We start from the raw sequence: 18,435 nt of genomic DNA on the forward strand, positions 1-18,435 counted from the left end.
TTGATAAGTCAGTAAAATCAAGAAGGATGTTCAGACTTATGAAGAATTGTTTTACGGTTTAGAAAATATTGGGGGGGGGGGTGTTTAACCTGGGGTAACATCATTTCTTGAATCACAATTCTATAAAAGGAAACTATCTATACCTGCCCATGTGTGGATTCTAATCCCTGAGAGGCAAAGAGGAAGCCCCCTGCCAATGAAATTAGCAGCCGCCTGTGATCCTATCTTTATCCAAGTTTCATTATTCATGACAAAATTAATTCCAGCAATTCCAAGTCTGATCACAAAAGATTCTTCAAAACTATCCAATTTTCAAAACACAAAAAGGCAAGAGACAGAGACTCTGTAAAACTACTTCAATCTACTCAAACATGACAACTCACTACCATAACATACATCTTTTCCTTTTCTATTGCATGGATTCCTCATATATAGCATAACCATATTAAAGGAAAACAATGATCATTTTCAATTTCCCAAATTTTCCTCATGAGAACCTCTGAAAGCAATTGATAACATAGGAATTTTACAACACCACACAAAATAAGTCTAACAAACACAGCCTGCATCAATTCTTTGCCACATTTGAATTAAGAACAAATCCCTCTTGAGTCTTTACAAAGACCAAATAAATCAGATCTTTCTGCTGCCAGAAAACTTCTCCAAAACGTAACTTATGATACTTCAGCTGGTCACTTCCACAACATGTAACCTTATTTTTTTCATTTTAGACACAGAAAGCTTGAGATTCCAATCATTATTTAAGCAGCGGATTAGTTAAAGCATGCAGATCTCAGTGTAGCTCAATTTTCCTAATAGACAACTGCTTAAAACAAAACCTTGACATATACAAGGAATTTTATAAAAATATGTTAAAAAAAAAAATCCTAAATGAAGGTACAGGAACAGTAATGAACCCCCAAAACAGGCTAAAGCCGTTATATTAAACCCCAAATGAATGTTTGGGAACAGCACTGGACCCATAAAACTGGCTGAAGCAGGACAAATGTGAGTAAAATTGCTGCCTTAACCAACCTCATAGCCCTCCATACACTTGAAATTCTGTTCATTCCATTCATGTGTATTTTGACTGGGATGAGAAGATCAGCCACATAGTAGAATTGCCCTCTGCCTCTGCAGGAACCGAACTTGGCACCTACCACCTCTAAACAAAGAACATTTTTTCCCTGCTTTGAGAGCTTTTGATTTGGCAACTACAGAGAAGGTGGTGGAATGTTCAAGGTGATGTATTTTACTATTTTGAGAGCTGAAAAAATAAATGCACCATGTACCACGCTCACTGACAACATTATGCATACAAGACAAAATAAGAGTTGTCCAAAGTCAAGATACCAAATGCCAAAGTCCAAGACTTAAATATGTTTGGTACAGCGTCAAAATATGTTTGGCAACGATTCTAGAAGAGCAACATTGTTTTTCAGTGTCAGACATAATCCAACATGTGGTATGACAATTCTGCTAATTTCTCAACAAGAATAGCCTATCACTAACAACTTAAAATAGAAACAGAATCTTGACATTATGAAAGGGATAATCTATCTTACAGATGCCAATAAGAATTACCAGGTTTTAGCCATCAAACTTCTTCGCTGTAAGCAAAAGAAAAAACACCTTAAAAAATAATCCACACCTTTCATGCTACAAAAAAAAAAATTCAACTGCTGAAACAGAAATACAATGGATTCCAACTCAAAAAAAAAAAAGAATATTTGAATTAAACCAAATACCTAAAATCTAGACCATTATGGACAGCGAAACCCCAATATGTCCTGGTAAAAACCAACCTTCCTTGAATCAAACCAAATACATGAAATCTGAACCTTCAAGGGCTGTGAAATGCCCGCTAGTGCCACAAAAATCAGCTCCATGTGAGCGATGGAAATTTGCACGGAGAAATAATCACATATTTTTCTTAACAAATTAGATATCCCTGCCCTGAAGCGCCTTCCTTTTTTTTCCTTTGATTCTATTTGTGTCAGGAGAATGATAAAAAACATATAAAATTATATATTATTTCTAATATGCAGAGGGTTATGGCAGTGACCAACACTTGATATTAAAGAGTTTTCTTAGAACACATGACCAGAATCAATCACCTGCAAGTGTTGCTTCAATCTATTCCCAATAGACGAGATTCAATGGCATACAATTTAATTTAGAGACTTTAATGGTCTTCAGCTTAGAAAGTTGAACAAATAAACAACCTGGTTTGAAGAAAAACCAGAAGATTCAGATGCCAGCCTGCTGAAGATTAGGTAAGGCATTTAAATATACTCTGAAGATAATGTACATTAAGCTCTTGCCGCCTTGGAGTGCTGCCAATGAAATGTGTTCAAATGTACTTTATAATAGTACAGAGGCGAAGTTGGTGGATTTACAGGGGACAACTGTACTGCAAGCCATATGATTATGTTTAATGAAAAACTCAAATCCTACTTCCCACTGACACATTGCTCATTAAGCTAAAACTTACACAGCACATTTCCAGGTCAGCGTCTGAACCAACATTTGCACAACAATATGTTTTGCAGAGAAATGGTCAACGACAGAAATTTTGCTATTGTTTTTGCCCAGTGTGGGGGGGTGGGAGTGGCTGATTATTTGAATTATATATTTTTACTGGCGCCTAAAGTATTGGAAGTCCATTACAACACCTATTTAAATTCTGAATCAACTAACATAACAATATCTTACAAAAATATGTATAAAACGCCAAGAGATTAAACTAGTTAAATTATGACCACAAGGTGTAGGCAAAGGGTGCATGAACTGTTTGACAATATGCCTCAAGGAAGTATGATCTCATACATGATTGTAGGGCCACAATTGCAAAGTGACAGCCATAGAAAAAAGGTTGGGAATACAATAAAGTATAAAGGGAAGCCATTTTTTGTCAACTGCACGACTGGAAGGTGACAAAGCTAAAATAGCCAAGGCATTTGAATTGTTTGACAAAATATCAGGCATAAAAGAGATTGCAATTAGTTTCAGATTCCTGATAGCAAACTCAAGAATTATCATTGATTGTTCATGATCAAGTCAAGCAAACTTCTTGATATTCCAGTTCAGCTGCCAAGAGAGTAACACACAGGCAGACAAGATCGTGTCAGAACCCAAGTCTGAAAATCAGAAAATGGATACTCCTGAATCAGTGAAAGATAAAATGGCCATATTTAGGGTATGTTTGTTGTAAACGTTGAGATGCATGCTTTCTTTGCTGATTCAGATAAAAGTGATAAAAATAAAGCAAACAAAATCATAATTGATAAATAGAGCAGTGAATTCAATAACTTCTTGGGCTAAAAGGGTAGCTGAAGAAAAAATCCTCTGAAACAATGTTTGGATTTGAAACTTTAGGGTACATGGGTTTAGAAAAATGTGCCAAATCCTCTGAAAAAATATATGGATTTGAGCCTTCCGTTACAACAAAGAGCACTCTTTCACTACTAGACAGAAATGGATATACAACCCATCAAAAGATGTAGGTCACAAACGTGAAACATTAGGCCAATGACAAACTGCAAATGACAGATTTCAACCGTCAATGACACTTAAACAGATGTCAATTTTTAGCATTAAGGGTTACTGTTTACACAAATTTGTGCTGTCACCTGTAGAAGAATGGCTCTCGGCATATTAATTTTTTTATATATATTTATTCATATAGACTGAGGCGCTAATAACTTAAACTACATAGATGAGTCACTGAGCTTTTAAATTATTCAAATGGGCTTTAGGGCTATACTTTGTGAACAGTAAATATACATTCATTCTAAAATCATATTGTTGTTTTTCTTTTCATGCATTTCCAAGAAATGAATGGAGAAATGAGGGCCAAAAGTAAAATGAATTTGATTGTTGACAAAGTCTAACAGATTGGACTCTTGCTGATTGAAACTCCCTAAATCTATTCATTGTGAAACTACTGACACTATTAAGTGTTGCTTTGCCTTCTGGGCGAATTTGTAACTCTCATTTTGGTGTACTCGTTGATTTCTTGATACTTCTGCAGGAAATCAAACATTCTTGTCTGGTGGTAATTTGCAGCAGGAATGCTGGCAATAAGCAGAGTGAGAAATTAAGCTGAGAAGTCGACGGAAGTTATAAAACATGACTTCAAGAATCTGGAAATTGGAACTAGCTCCGAATATTATCGCACCGTCAATTACTAATGTTGACTGAACACATTCCAAGTCCATGTCACTAATTTTGTGACGAAGACATGTATCCATGACAGATCATACCTCCCTAACAGAGAGGTTAAAAATTCCTATTTGGACTGCTTGCTTTCATTGCTTGGAAACTTTCACTAGAGAAAAACCTGAAAATATTCCTGATTTCCCTATGTGCAGGTCTAGTCTTTTCACTGCAATGTACTATCCTCGCTCATCCTCTTGAGATCCAGGTGCTAGGTTCTCAAACGTAGGAAATGATTTCTTTAGACAATACATGGTTCAGATGATGAAAGAGAATGGCATCGCTTAGAACAACTTCGAAAAATGATTCTTGATATAAACTTACCAGCAGGCTCGCAGTCAGTAAAGCGACGGAAGTTTTGAACAATTGTATGGTAATCGCACTTAATAAACGCATCCTGCCAAAAAAAAAAACAGGTCCTTATTGTGATAGTCAATAATGTCTTTCTTCTGCTCTTCCTCAACATAAGGCAATTGAGAATTTGTGTTGGTCATCCATCTATGTGGCCAAGTTAGCTCACTGTGCATGAATCTCTGCCATTTGTGGGTACAATGTGTCTCTTTACACAGAATTCATGTAATTTTTTATCAATGATAATCCAGCTACGTCCTTGCTCCTTTAGAATACCCCGGTCTTTCATTAAATTTCTTATCTTTGCTACTTCTTCCCACTCATTCACTGCCGCATATATGTTCGACAATGCCACGTAGTTTCCAGCCTTTTGAGGATCTAACTGAAATAAACGTTCTGCAACAAGTTTCCCTAGCTTAGTGTTAACATGGTTTATGCAGGCACCAAGCAGTGCTCCCCACATTGCTGCATTGGGTTCAATTGGTATATTCATTATAAAATCGTATGCCTCATCCAATAGCCCAGCACGACCAAGAAGGTCAATCATGCAGCCATAGTGCTCAACTCTTGGTGTTATGCAATGCTCTCTGCTCATTGAATGGAAGTATCGCCAACCTTCATCTACAAGACCTGCATGACTGCACGCAAACAAAACAGCGAGGAAAGTAACATGATCCATTTTTATCCCAGTCTGTTGCATTTTCTCAGAAATCTGGATGGCTTCCCTTCCAAGACCATGTTTTCCATATCCTATAATAATTGAGGTCCATGAGACAACACTTCTTTCAGGCATTTCCTCAAAAACTTGTCGAGCATCCTCAATGCTGCCAGATTTCGCATACATATTAATGAGAGAGTTCTCAAAAGCAATATCCAATTCAAGTCCAATTTTGACTATGTGAGAATGAATCTGTTTACCAAGATCAAGATCTGCTATGCCTGCACATGCTTGCAAAAGACTCGCAATGGTGAACAGATCTGATTTCATGCTTGCTTGCTGCATTTGATGGAAAACTACCAAAGCTTCCTCTCCTTGATCACTCTGAGCATATGCTGTTATCATCGTGTTCCCTGAAACCATGTTGTAACTAGATATTTCATCAAAAATAAAGCGTGCATCCTCTAAGCTCCCACATTTGGCATACATATCAATAAGAGCACATTCCATAATCTCCTGAGACTCTAATCCATTCTTAATTACTGAGGCATGAAACTTCTCTCCTTCCCTTTTGTTCGCTAAGCCTGCACATGCCTTGAGAAGGCCTATGAATGTGATCTCATCCGCCTTCATATTTGTTTGTTGCATCTGACCAAAAAATCTCAAAGCCTCATTCTCATGAGCTTGCTGTGCATATCCAGCAATCAGGGCATTCCATGATACCTCAGTTTTTTGTGGCATTTCGTCAAACACTCGGCGTGCATCCATGACACTGTCACATTTACAATACATATCAGTCAACACGTTACCCAAAATAACATTTACTAGTAGCCCACTCTTAAACAGCCATCCATGAATTTGCTTGCCTTCTTCAAGGGCCTCCAGGCCCGAGCACGCCATAAGAACACCACCAAACGTGAAATGGTTCGGCTTCACATCTGTGCACAGCATTTGTTTGAAAAGCTCAAGGCACTCAGTTCCACGTTTGTTTTGAGCATGACCTGCAATAATACTAGTCCACAAGACCACATCCCGTTGAGACATTTTGTCAAACACAGTACGTGCATCCTCTACACTACCACATTTTACATACATGTCAACAAGTGCACTACCTATAACTACATTGGATTCATGTCCTGACTTTATCATGCACTGATGTACCTGTTTTCCTTGCTCCAGAAAGCCTAATCCAGCGCATCCCTTGAGAACGCTGGAGAAACTGTATTCGTCTTGCCTCATCCCCTCCCGCCTCATCTCATTAAAAAAAAACAACGCCTCCTCACCCCGACCATGCTGAGCGTATCCTATGACAAGGGCACTCCAAGAAACCGAATTTCGCTCAGGCATTTTGTCAAACAATTGGCGCGCATTTAAAATAAATCCAAACCTTGAATACATGACCACTAGTTTGGTAGCTAAATATACATCTGGAACAAAACCAGATTGTACCATGTGAGCGTGCAGCCGCTGTCCCTCTGAAACTGCTTTCGAATCGATACACTTCTGTAAAACAGAAGCATATGTGTACGCGTCGGGTAATACATTTTTCCTGTCCATCGTAAGTAAATCCCAAAGCACATCCTTAAACTGCCTTTCCTGGCTCTGTGGTTGAGTCGGTTGTTTTAAAGTTAGTTTCTGCTCTGTCTTCAGTGAAATGGCAGATGTGGCCAAATGGGCCAGGTTGAAATTGAAAAGAGCGTTTTTCTCTCTGCGACTCCATGGAGATAGTGAGAGTCGCAGTGCCATCCGCACTGCACAATCCCATAGAAGGCGATTTAGATTTCTACTTTTCACTCTGCATCCCAATAGATAAAATGGATTCTTCCGCTGCAGTACCAAACTAATATGTTTTCTGAACGAGCTCGTTCAATGCTTTCAATCTCTGCAAATCAACCATCAAAACATTCCTCTCAGACATTCGAGCTAAAAATATAACACGTGAATATCTAACTAGATAAGTACCATCAAAATCTGAGTTTACGGACTAAAATTACAGGGGATGGCTTAATGTCCAACATGTAAATTAAGGCACCTTAATTGTTTGTATTGAGTTGTTTTAGTTCCTTTGGTTTCTCAAGCCTCAACTCCTGTGTACATGTTATTTGTGGTTGGCAACCAATGGAGACTCTCTAAATGTATAGCTTTGACACAACACAAAATAGGGTTTATAATTTCACAATGCTTCATAGCTGATTAGGTGAGATCTTTTTTATCATATGAGACCTATGACACATTTTTCATTGTAGGCTTTATTATTAATTTTTTTTTTTTAATTACAATGTTTCAAAAAGCAATTGTGACGTTGAGAGGCATGTGTCATTCCAAAATGCTGCAGTTAATATGTATAAGCAAAAATTTCTTAGAATGTATTTGACATTTTAAAGACGTGTACAACTAATCTAGAAACAACTCTTACAATATGGAGAAAGGAAAACTAATGTCTAGTATCTAAAAGATATTCAGATATATGAAATAATAAATGATTTAGTGGGGTAGTAGAAGAGTTGGCATAAGCATTTTGATCTATTGTTCTCTTAAGTGTAACTAGTGATAAATTTAGTTGGGAGCTAGTGTAATATTCAAGTATGTATTTTGTTGTGTAATCATATTATCGAATAATATATATTATAAATTATTTAAAACTTATTTTGAATCACTAAAAATTTAGTTTTATTCATTTTCGTACAACAACAAGGTCAATTACAAAGTCTTTCTATATGGTAAATGTTATACTAAGGGATCATCAAATAACTAGAGCCCTATTTGCTCTACCTCTTCACTACCTTTTATCTTTCATGTATGGGATTTGTTTTCTTCACCATATTATCCCTACTCAATGAATACTCTACATGTTATAGCTTTGTTGCATTCCAATCTAGTAGATTTCTTGAGTAATAGAAAATAATTAATATTTCTTATTGTCACAAAGATATCGAAGTAAGTATGAATGAAGTATAATAAGTGAGAGACAAATAAAAAGTGCATAGAAATAAGTGCAACCCGAAGGAAATATAGAAGGATAGGGATCAAGGCACAAGCTAAACTAAACATAAAGTATTGATAGAAAAATTCAAAAGAAAAAAATGTAACTTTGATAACATTTGAATAGAAAACAACATGAAATACAAGTGTCACCTAGTGATGTGTACTTGTTATTAGAATGCATTGTAATAGAAATAGCCTTTGAATATTATAATAATTAATGGCATAGTAGATATAACATAAAAAGATAGATGTATAAAAAAATTAATATTTTTCAATTATGTATTAAATAATATTTTAGTACTTTTTAAAATAATATTGTAGTATTATAAAATAATTATTAGTCGATAGGCTATTAAATGAGAGACTTTCATTGAAGGTGTGATGTCTCGTACCTTTTTTTAATGTTTTACAACAATTTTTATTTCATGGCTCAACATTGGCAATCATTTTAGCTATATTTTCAAAAGTCGGCTTATTTATGAACTTTGGAGCCCTATCTCTCACATAAGTGTGTCTTTCACACCTTGAGAGCTTCACCACCATATGGCCAACCAGTTTGGCATTCTCACATATGAGGGATAGCAACCATTCAATTAGGACTATAGCTAGTGGAAACCTTGCTTCAACTAGGGTAACACCAAATAAACCAAATGCCTTCTCTAGCAAGACCTTTACCTTAACTCTGGAGGGGTCGATGAGTGAGCATGAGACTGATGAAGACCCTTCAGAAGATGACTGGGAACTAGAAGACTCTTTAGAATGTGATGCTTTGCTGGATGTGGAAGTAAAAAGGAACGTCAAACAAACCTCCTCTCAAAAATGTAAATGCAAAGGAGGGGAGAAAGGCAAGAGGGGAAGGAAAAATACCATAGCCAAACTAGAGGCAGCCAATTGTGTTGTGGGTCAAACCAAACTTATATCGGGAAAGGAGTATAACTCCTTATCCCGAGGCTAATGAAGATCCTCTCATGGAATGTTAGGGGTTGCAATGCCACTGATCAAATCCATTTGATCAAGTGATCCTTTGATCAAACAAGATTGGAGATCTTTTTGTTACAAGAATCTAAACGAAATGGGACATATGTGCTCATTTTTAGCAAGCATTTTAGTTGCTATTCTAAATATTCCTTTATTGATGCACAAGTTGCCTCAGGAGGATTGGGTTTTCTTTGAAACCTGGATGTTGTGGAGGTTTCAATGTTGGCTTTAGGCGAGGTGTGGCAGTTAGTTAGGGTGGAATCCAAATAGCTTAATGGGGGTTTTGATCTATTGAATGTATATAGTTTGACAAGTACAAATGGAATACAAGCACTTTGGGAATAGATCTCGTAGAATCTTATTCAATTTCAGGCAAGGCAATTATTGTTGGTGGTGATTTCAACTCAATCCTGCACCTAAAAAGACAAAATGGGAGGTTAGGGTGGGAAAGCTCGAAGTAGAGGAAGTTTGAAAACTTTGTTTCAACTAACAATCTACATGAGATCCATTTTCAATATGTGGAGTTCACTTGGACTAATAGAAGGAGAGGTTTTTCCAACATAGTAGAAAAGTTGGATAGGTTCTTCTCAGCAAGGAACTGGGCACAACTACCCTGAGACCTCACAAATGGCATTCTACCATTAACAATCTCTGATAACTTTCCAATTAGTTTATGAATTTAGGAAGGTGTAACCCTAGATGAATTTCCCTTCAAGTTTGAGAAGATGTGGTTTCAAAATTCAGAATTCAAGCAATTGGTTCAAGATTGATGGAACTCTGCCCCTAATTGTGAAAGTAACAAAGCTTTTAAATTCTTCAAAGCTCCAAAATTTCTCAAAAGAACATCTCAAACAATGGAATAGAATTGTCTTTAAAAAATAATTTAATATAGAAGAAAATAGAAAAATAAGAACTTAATTATTTAAATGCTAAAGTCATTATAGAAGGCATGGCATGCATTGATTTCATCAATGTGAAAAACTCAAAGAAGAATACTCAAAACTTCTACAAAATGAAGAGACTTTCTAGAGACAAGAGTCTAGGGAAACTTGGTTTTAGGAGGGTGACAGGAGCACAAAGTTTTTTCACAATTCAGTGAAAGCTAGAAGGTTAATGAATAAAATCTATTTTATTAAGGATGGGGGTGAAACACTTCTCATATATGATAGGATGATATATCTTGAAGAGTTTTGTTTCTTCAAAGAGGGTTCCAAAGTAGAGGGAGCTAGGTTTCAATATTTGGAAGGCATACTCAATTTTAATGGATTCATATATAAGTGAAGCTCAGAATAACATGTTATTAGAGAAGGTTTCTTTGTAGGAAGTTAACAAAGTTCTTTTTAACATGGGAAGTGATAAATCTCCAGAGCCTGATGGGTTCCCAACCTTGTTTTTCCAAAAGCTATGGCCTATTTTTGCACGTAAAATCAAGGAGGTGGTGGAGGAATATAGATTAGGAGGCTTTATTCATAAATACTTGAATAATACATTTCTAGCTTTGATTCCAAAAGAGAAAGAAAGATATAATTTCAATGACTCCAGGCCTATTTATTTGTGTAATTTTATGTATACAATAATTTCAAAAATCATACCCAATAGGCTCAATTTAGTGTTACGTTTTATCATCTCAAAGGAACAAAGTGGATTGTGGATTTGCTCCTAATAGATCTATTTTTTAAGGCATAATAGTTGCACGTGATACCATTCTCTTGGTTCAACAAGCAACTTAGACATAAAGAATTATGGTTAAGTTAGACATAAAGAGGACCTATGATGAGGTCAACATGGGCTTTCTATTGGCAGCACTTTAGAAATTGGGTTTTGATCCAAAATGAATTGGATGGATAGAGTCATGCACAAACACCCCAAGATTTACCATTTTAATCAATGGAAGTCCTCAAATTTTTTTTGAAGGGTCAAAAGGCATTAGCCAAGGAGACCTCCTCTCCCTATTTTTGTTCATACTATTGGTGGAAACCTATGAAAGTTGACTTATCACAAGCGTAATGTTGGGAATTGGAAAGACATTAAAGTTGCATTAAATGTGGAACAAATCCTGCACCTCCAATTTATTCATAATACAATCCTCTTTGGGATTTCTTCTCTTAGGGAGGTGAGAATGATGAGGACAACTTTGGATGCTTATAGTAAGATTGTGGGGCAAAATATCAACTTGCATAAATCTGCAATCTTTTTTTAACATATTGGTATAGAGAAGTGAAGGAAAATATGCAAGACTTTAGGTATGCAATTAGGTAAACTACTGGTTAGATACCTTGGGACACCTCCCCACCCCCCCTGCCCCCCCGCCCCTCCACCCTTTTTGGGTGGAGCAAGTAAATCTTTTATGTAACTATTTTGATAGGATGGAAAGTTGGAAAACTAGGTAGCTCTCTTCGAATGGAAGAAATATGATGTTGAAATTAGTCATCTCAGCTATCCCTATTCTCTCAATGATGTCCTTTAGAATTCTAAAAAAGAATCTAAATCAAATATATTAGAAAATGAGGTAATTCTTATGAAACGGAGCTCAAGATCAAGACAAGTTGTCCTTACTAACTTTGGATAAAGTGTGTACTATAAAAAAAAAAGGTGGTGCAGGGGTACAAAGATGGAACCTTTTGAATGAAGCTTTGGGAGCTAAATTAATTTGGAGTATCTACACACAACCTTCGCAACTATGGGTGAGAATCTTAAAATCAAAATACCTCGACTCAAACAATGATAATCAAATTTTGACAATCAACAACCCTCCAAAAGGATTGACCATTTAGAACTTTATGATTTCTTGCATACATGTTATAATAGAGCATATATCATGGTAAGTGGGAAATGGGGAGTTAACTTCCCTCTAGGAGGACTCCTAGAATGGGTATAAAAATATACTTGATAATGTAGAGTGGACACCAGTGAAGGAATGATACAAATCTAATTGGGGTGACAAATTAGCTCACTATTATGAGATTTGTGAAGATGACACAAGAAGACATAAAGGTTAGAAGAATCCAAGGGATTGTAATACTCCAACACACATCCAAGTTAAGCCCAATCGACAATTAGATTTGAGGCTAGTACAATTGATTGTCAAGACATACAAAGTTATTTGGGTTGTTGCTAAGAATGGTTCTTATTCAATAAAGTTGGGCTATTTTCTATTGCATAATGCAGTGGAAATATAGGATTCGACTACACATCTTTTTTGGGTTAAAGAGTGCCTTCCAAAAGTAGGGTCTTTTGCCTAGTTAGCATTTGGATGTAAAATTTTGACAGATGAGAGAAGATGTATGATGGGTTTCTAGGGTCCCTGAAAGTGTGTCTTATGTGAGGAAGCAATAGAAATGGTTGACCATCTACCAACCTCATGCAAGCTAGCCCAAGAATATTAGTCAATGTTGCAATCTAAACTAGGGTGGTAGGGTCCAATGCAATATAATTTCAAACAACTATTACAGTCTTGGCCAACAACACTTTAAAAAGCCACACTACACTATGCAAGGATTTTAAGCCCTTCAATTGTGATTTGAGAATTATGGAAAGAGTAGAATAAACAAAACTTCCAAGGAAAATTAGAGAATGTGGAAAGAATTAATTAGGCCATCAAAGAAACCACTAGTGCAACATCGACAAGCTTTTGAACAAATGTGACTCCTTTCACTTGAGTTGACCAAAGTTTGTCGAAGGTATGGTGAAGTATCAAATTTAGGCCTGTGAATAGGTTAGGTGAGGTTGATCTCATTTCTCTTCCTAAAGTTGCAACTATTTGGGAAAACCCCCTAGAGAGGTGGTGGAAATGTAACTTTGATGGGGCTTCGAAAGGGAATCTTGGTCCATCAGGGCTTGGCTTTATTATCAGGTGTTAGGATTAATGAGACATAAATAAAAATTACACGAAAATATAACTAATATAAAAAATTAATAAATTGCACAAAAGAGAATACAAGACACAAATATTTAATGTGGTTCACCCAATCCTTGGGCTATGCCCACCAAACAAAAAGTCTGATATTCTTATTATCTACTGATTACAATTTATAATCCCTTACAACTCAATACCACTACAAGAAGCTACAATCTCAGGGTAAAAGCACAAACCTGTGTCACCTTTTATAAAGGAGAAGTGATATCAGAATTTAAAGTCTTCAACTTTAACGAAATAAAAGTGGCATTTGTGCTTAGAATTTGAAGATGATGTAAACTAATGAAATGTGTAAAATTGGATGAAGTTTATGTCTATATTTTTTTTTTTAAAATTGAGTGAAAATTTTATTTATTTTTGAATTTTTAAAGTGTATTTTTTAATTTTTTAAAAATACTAAAAATATAGAGTTTTTTTCCCGTCAAACAAATATATGCAAATCTTCATATTTTGGTTTGATTTTGGAATATGTTAGAGTTAACATGTATACCTGGTGCACTGAAAAATAAAAATAAAAATTCGGCTAATATTTTTGAAGTTATAACTGGTCAAAGTCACAGTTATCAGAAATAGACAGTTTTTTTCTCCCGTCAAACATTTTCCATCAAATCTACATATTTTTTTTTTAAAATTACATATTCTTGAAGAAGACTCTCTCCTCTAGTGCACCATTAAAAAAAATAAAAAATTTAACATGATTTACTATTTTTTTCTTATTTTTGAATAGACATCTTCCTGAATCTTAAGATACCTACTTGTAATATTTTAAAATTATAACATATTATTCATAATCAAAACTTTAAAAAAATTATATAATCATAATCGTGACTCCGAGAACTACTAAAGTATATTTTTAGTTTTAAAAAATACTTCAATTTAGTAGGTCAAATTGGCCTTCAAAGTGAGATGTTTACAGAAGTTCTGATTTTTGCTTATTTGGCTGCCACATAGACAGTTACGGCCGGAACTGTTTCGGCCGTAACAGTTACGGCCGAAACCCCTAGTCGGCTTGAGAAACCGCTAGCGGTTAGTGTGACTTTTTGATATAAAAAAATATTGTTTTGTCTTTTTTAAATAATTAAATATACAGGGACAACGATAATTGAAAGAAGATTAGCAAAAAATAATTAATTTTGAAGCAATTTTCAACAACTGTTTTGCGGATTTAATCAATATTGCAAAAGATCGAATAATTTGAAGGTGCTTTTTTTCTCTTCTAATTATTTTTATTTTTATGTATTATATATTGAACCATTAGCTGATATTTAGTAAAATCTAATTTTTTAATTTTTTTTTCTATAGGTTGAATTATTGAATGGGTAGTAAAAGGAAAAGATCAAGGAAATATGATAGAAAAAGAGATGACAAAATGAAAGGCCATACAAAACATGCTCAAAACCAACCTACTGAAATTCCTGAACATGATGAGATTCATGAAGAAAATGAAAGTAATGAAGAGGAAGAAATTGGCAGTTCTATTGATAGAGACAAATTAGAAAGCATAAAAAATTTGATGGATTTGGATGAAGAACTACTTTTTAACCAAATTCCATCTAAAGATATGATAAATGATAACACTATCAAAAAGCATTGTCAGAACATGTGGGATGAATATTTCAAGGATAAAAGTATATTTGGACAGGCGCAATTATTTGTCAAGTTATTTAGGAGAAGAGATATGAGACCTGTCTTAGAGTTGTTGGGTGTTGATAACAGGAAAAGCCATGCTCATAATATTAATAAAACAATAGTTGAAAATTTGCAAAATGCTTATAACAAAATTGACAACACAACTCGAGGAGGTGATTTGAGTAATGCACGTAGAGCATTGATGACTACTATATCTAGTAGAAAATTGACACATAGAAAACAGGTATGTGCAATTTATGATGTACTACATATATCTAGAAGAACTGTCCAGAGATACATGAAGAGGAGAAATATGCTAAATGCTAACATTGAGAATAACTGGGTGACTATTTGTAGAGTTCCCCGAAAAGACAAGATTTCTGAAGAAGTAAAAAGACAAGTTATTGAATTTTGGACCACACATTCTCGTGTTTCTTCCAACAGGCGTGATACTATACAAATTAAAGATCAATAAACAGGGGACAAAATTGAACATCCAAAACATTTCATAGATATAACTCAAAGTGAACTTTTTGAAGCATTCAAACAAGAATTTTCAAATGTCAAAATATGTCAAAGAATGTTTGAGAGTTTACGTCCTTCCTTTGTACGCATAAATAAGATGCGAGAAACTTGTTGTTGTAGAAATCATGTTGAATTTGGTCTACACTTGCAATCATTTAAAAAAGTTATGGCAATACTTGATCCTAATTTGGTCATCCCTAGCAGTACAACACAATTTGTGAGGTCCATATTATGTGATAAATTAGAAGATTCAGATGAATTCAAAGTGCAATGCATCAAAAATAAGTGTGAAGTTTGTGCAGATTTACACAAATTTTCTCAAATTATGCAAGTTGAGAATATTAATGAATCCACACCAGTTTCATGGATGAGATATGAATATGAGACATACCAAAATAATAGAGGGGATGAATCTAGAAAAATTGTATTGAAGGAGAGTGAATTGCATTATGATGAGTTCATGGCCAAGTTCCGTCCATTGATATATCCACATATCCAACATTGTCATGGTGCACGATGGCAAGCTAAACAGTTTCGTGATTCCAAAAATTGTTTTCCACCTGGTTGTATACTTTCAATTCTAGATTTTTCTAAGAATTATGCATTTGCACCTCATATAGAGCTCCAAAGCCAATATTATCATTCTGAACAAGTTGCAATATTTGTGCAAGTGACCTATAGACATGCACAATTTGAGGTGGATCAGATAGAAAGATTGGATGAAAATGAACGCATCATCATCAAAGAGGTTCATTTCTATATTAGCGATGATAAAGTTCATGACAGGAGTTATGTGGCTCATTGTTTTGCAATGTTCTCTGAAGATCTCAGAAATCGTGGAATAAATGTTTCAGAGCACTGGATTTGGTCTGATGGATGTGTAGGTTAGTATGTACACCAAATAATTACACATTTATTTAACTTTATTTTAACTTGTATTTATTTGGACATGTCTATTTCTATTTAATATATGTACTTGGATAATTGTAGATACTTATCATGTTTCACGTTCACAGGACAATTCAAATCTGCAAAAGCATTTAATTGGTTAGCAATGCAACATGCTAGAACCAATGTTAAGTTTTTATGGAATTTCTTTGAAAGTGGACAAGAAAAAGGGGAGCATGATGGAGCAGGAGCATGTATAAAACGTGCACTTCGACAACATGAACTTGCAGGTAAATATATGCATTTTTTAAATGTACATGTTTAATACTCTAATAGCATATGTTTTAAATTTTATATATACATGCATATTTTATGTACATACATGGAATAGGATAGAGAGCGCAAATCATATTGTTGAATGGTGCAAAGTTCATTTTGCTACTCGAGATACTGAATACAATAAGCGTTACTTTTGGGAGGTGAAAGGTGAACTAAATTATATTTATTTTTAATGTCTTTTTCAAATCAAGTTGAGTTTTTAATTAAATATTTATTTTGAAATATGACAATTAGTTTTTGTATTTGTAACAGATATAGATCGATCTAATCCTTACAATTGTCAAACGATTCCTGGAATTAGAAGTTTACATCAAGTGATGACTACAGGAAACCATAAACCTCCAGTACTTAAAGTAAGAGAGAAAACATGTTTTTGTGATGATTGCATTAAGGACAATGTAGTGAGTGCATGTGAAAATATTGAGAATGGATATGTTTCACATTGGGATTTGAAGGAGATAGTTAGAAAGCCTCCTTTTGAAGATATTGACACTGACATTGACATTCATGATCCTGTATATTCAGCTGATTATGAGCGCATTTCTAATTTAGTTGTGGCAGGTTTGTGTGCATATATACATATATATAAATTAATATACATGTATATTTTTTTTAAAATTAATTTATACTTCTCTTTTTATATACATGCAGGAGATATTTTTGCAGTTCAAGCCTTACCAGATAATGTAGAAAATGTGGACTATTATCTTTTAAGATGCACAAAAGCAAAACACAAGTTGCTAGAAGGAACTATAGATGCTGATGAACAGTCATATCCAATTGGATCAGTTGTTATTGAAGGAACATATTATCAACAAACAAGGGTAATTGGTAGTGGTATTGAATTTATTGAATACAAGCCTGGAGAAAAGGTTTTACACTATAGCAACCATGTTATAGCAACCAAATTACAATTTGAAGCAGTACAAAGAAAAGGACGTCGTGGAAATCAAAAGTGGAAATTGCCTATTGAAGAACACGAAAAACTTCTAGAGATAATAAAAAGTAGAGAGGATCCTAACAATACATTGTTTGTGGAGCTCTAGTTTACCTATGTACTTATTGTGGAGCTCTAGTTGAGTTATGCCTGTATAGCCCTTATACTTTCATATTTAATATTGATAGGATATTTGTTTTATATAATTTTTTGTACATTGGATCATTTATCTTGTATATGCAAAATTAGACATGTATTGTTATTTTTATTTAAATTCGACATGGATATCTCATTTAAGACCAGGTCTCTTAGGACCTCCCCTTAAGACAACCTTTTTAGTATTTGTATGTATTTGTATGTGTACATATAATCTTTATATGTTCTTATATGATACATTCTTTATGTTTGTATATAATCGTTATGTTAAGATTACATGTATATGTTATATGAACTATGTTACATATAATTACATGTACATTATATTTTATTAATTAAATGTTGTTAATTATAGTTAATTAAGAATGCATGTCATTAAATATAGTTAATTAAGTTATTAAATAGAGTTAATTATTAAGACATTAAATATAATTAGATTAAATATAGTTAATTTAAAGGTTAAATATAGTTAATTAAGGTGCATGTCATTAAATAGAGTTAATTAAGTCATTAAATAGAGTTAATTATTAAGACATTGAATATAATTAGATTAAATATAGTTAGTTATAGTTAATTAGGTTAAATATAGTTAATTATAGTTAATTAAGACATGTCATTAAATAGAGTAACTAATTAAGTCATTAAATAGAGTTAATTAGTAAGATATTAAATATAATTAGATTAAATATAGTTAATAGGATTAAATATAGAACTAGTTATAGTTAATTAGGTTAAATATAGTTAATTATAGTTAATTAAGGCATGTCATTGAATAGACTTAATTAAGTCATTAAATAGACTTAATTATTAAGACATTAAATATAATTAGATTTAATATAGTTAATTATAGTTAAT

At 34.1% G+C, this 18,435-nt stretch overlaps 1 pseudogene across 2 annotated transcripts; it reads right to left on the bottom strand.

The window, feature by feature from the left end:
- Positions 1 to 564: 564 nt before the first annotated feature.
- LOC149551049 (pentatricopeptide repeat-containing protein At2g13600 pseudogene) lies at positions 565 to 7,398 on the bottom strand (annotated as a pseudogene). 2 transcript variants are annotated; one of them, XR_016352661.1, is made up of 3 exons: positions 7,260 to 7,398; positions 4,543 to 7,109; positions 565 to 1,610 (listed from the first exon to the last, which is right to left on the bottom strand). The product of XR_016352661.1 is annotated as a pentatricopeptide repeat-containing protein At2g13600 pseudogene, transcript variant X2 (transcript). The 2 variants fall into 2 exon arrangements; XR_016352660.1 differs by lacking the exon at positions 565 to 1,610 and having other exon boundaries at positions 3,842 to 7,109.
- Positions 7,399 to 18,435: the final 11,037 nt, after the last annotated feature.

This window comes from Cupressus sempervirens, chromosome 6 (genome assembly GCF_028749045.1).
Source record: "Cupressus sempervirens isolate cs-2001-9-10 chromosome 6, ASM2874904v1, whole genome shotgun sequence".
NCBI classification, from domain to species: Eukaryota; Viridiplantae; Streptophyta; class Pinopsida; order Cupressales; family Cupressaceae; genus Cupressus; species Cupressus sempervirens.